The following is a 2,713-nucleotide window of genomic DNA, read 5'->3' on the forward strand; positions in this document are numbered from 1 at the left end:
CAGACGGCATCTCTTAGTCCGTCGCTTTTTTTGCGGATTTTTGCTCTAAATATATATATAATTAATAATTATTTATTTAATATATATAGAGATGCCGTCCATCGCTTTTTAATAAAAATAATTATTTATAAATTAAACAATAACCACGCTGTCCGTTTATTTTATTTTATTAATTAGTTTTTTTAAAAAGCAACGGACGGCATCTCTTAGTCCGTAGCGTTTTGGTCAAAATATCTAGTCAAATATTTTTAAAAAGCAACAGACAACGTTTCTTAATCCGTTGCTTTTTAATCAAAATTTTGGTCAAATATTTTTTAAAAAGCAACGGACAAAGAGACATTGTCCGTCGCTTTTTTAAAATTATGTTGAACCAAAAAGCGGGTTTTCCCCCATTTTCCCATCTCTCTTTCTCTCTCTTCTCTCTTCTCTCCCTTCTCTCTAAAACCAAACGCCGCCGCTGCCCCCACGCCACCGTCGCCCTTTTCTCCTTGAGCATTAGTCCCGTCGCTGCCTTGCCCCATCGGCGCTACCACCCGTCGTCCCCACGGCCTCTTTTCCTTAGCTTGTTAAGGTTAGGGTTTAATTTTAGTTTTTTTTCAATTCTAGTAATATTTGATATGTTATAAATTAGTATATTGTTTTAGTTTGATGAATTGTGTTATTCAATTGTTAATTTGTATATTTGATTATTGTTAGTTAGGTAGAGAATTGGGGATTTTTGATTTTATGATTTTCTTCTAAATTGGGGTTTATTTTAATATGATTGTGAATTGAGTATTAGAAGATAGAACTAACAAATAATTTGAAGTTAGAAGTTAGAAGTTATAAAGTTAGAAGTTAGATTAGTTGCATTTTCCAACTTGTAATTCTTGAATTTAGTATGTTTGACGGTTAGAAGTTAGAAAAACATTCAATTGTATATGAAAGTTAGATTACTTTGAAGTTAGAAAAATATTGGATAGTATATGAAAGTTGAAATTAGATTAGTTGAATTTTCCAACTTTAGAAGTACTTGAATTTAGTAAGTTTGAAAGTTGAAATTAGAAAAATTGGAGATTTTTAAATATGATTGTAAATTAAGTATTAGAACCTAGAAGTTAGAGATTAGTTGAATTTTTTAATTTGCCATTGTATTTGTGCTTATATGTATTATATTGTTGTTGAGAATTGGGTTACTTGAATTATATTCTTGAACTTAGAAATTCTTGAACTTGGAAATTCTTGAACTTAGAAATTCTAGAAATTAGATATGAACTTGAATTTTTGTAGGATTTTAGAACTTTAATTAAGTTGTGAACTTTAGAAATCTTTAATTATTCTATGATTTTAGAACTTTAATTAGGTTGTGAACTTTAGAAATCTTGAATTTTTGTAGGATTTTAGAACTTTAATTAGGTTGTGAACTTTAGAAATCTTGAATTTTTGTAGGATTTTAGAACTTTAATTAGGTTGTGAACGGATTTTTAAATATGATTGTAAATTAAGTATTAGAAGTTAGAACTAACAAATAATTAGAAGTTAGAAGTTAGAGATTAGTTGAATTTTTCAATTTGTCATTGTATTTGTGCTTATATATTATATTGTTGTTGAAAATTGAGTTAATTGAATTATATTCTTGAACTTAGAAATTCTAGAAGTTAGATATGAACTTGAATTTTTGTAGGATTTTAGAACTTTAAGTTGTGAACCTTAGATAACTTGATTTTTGTAGGATTTTAGAACTTTAGTTTGTGAAACGTTGTTAGAAATCTTGAATTATTGTAGGATTTTAGAACTTAAAGTTGTGAACTTTAGAGAACTTGAATTATTGTAGGATTTTAGAACTTAAAGTTGTGAACTTTAGAGAACTTGAATTATTGTAGGATTTTAGAACTTAAAGTTGTGAACTTTAGAGAACTTGAATTATTGTAGGATTTTAGAACTTAAAGTTGTGAACTTTAGAGAACTTGAATTATTGTAGGATTTTAGAACTTAAAGTTGTGAACTTTAGAGAACTTGAATTATTGTAGGATTTTAGATTAGAACTTTAAGTTATGAATTTTAGAAAACTTTAATTTTTGTAGGATTTTAGAACTTTAAGTTGTAAGCTTTAGAGAACTTGAATTTTTGTAGGATTTTAGAGCTTTAGGTTTTGAACTTTAGAAATCTTGAATTATTGTGGGATTTTAGAACTTTAAGTTGTGAACTTTAGAGAACTTGAATTTTTGTCGGATTTTAGAACTTTAGATTGTGAAACGTTAGAAATCTTTAATTATTGTAGAATTTTAGAACTTTAAGTTGTGAACTTTAGAAATCTTGAATTATTGTAGAATTTTAAACTTTAGGTTGTGAACTTTAGAAATCTCAATTTATAGAATTTATGAACTAATTATTAGGTTGAACTTTAAAAATCTGGATAAACTATAGTCTTTATGAACTATTTGTAATTTTGAAAGACTTTATAAGTCTTTAAATTGTGATTTAGATAATTTTGAATGTTAATTTAAGTTTGTTGTTTAATATTTTGTGTAGCTTCTTTATAATGTTTTGTGTTTGATTGGAATTGAATTGAATTGCTTTTGCAGGTGGGCAGCAGAAATTGCTGTCAAAAAAATTGCAGAAAAAGCGACGGACAGGGTGGTTTTGTCCGTCGCTTTTCTGGATTTTATTTTTTTTAAAACCCAGAAAAGCGACGGACAGGATCCTTTAGTCCGTCGCTTTTTTTAATTTTATT

Source organism: Solanum tuberosum, unplaced genomic scaffold (genome assembly GCF_000226075.1).
Source record: "Solanum tuberosum cultivar DM 1-3 516 R44 unplaced genomic scaffold, SolTub_3.0 scf00154, whole genome shotgun sequence".
NCBI classification, from domain to species: Eukaryota; Viridiplantae; Streptophyta; class Magnoliopsida; order Solanales; family Solanaceae; genus Solanum; species Solanum tuberosum.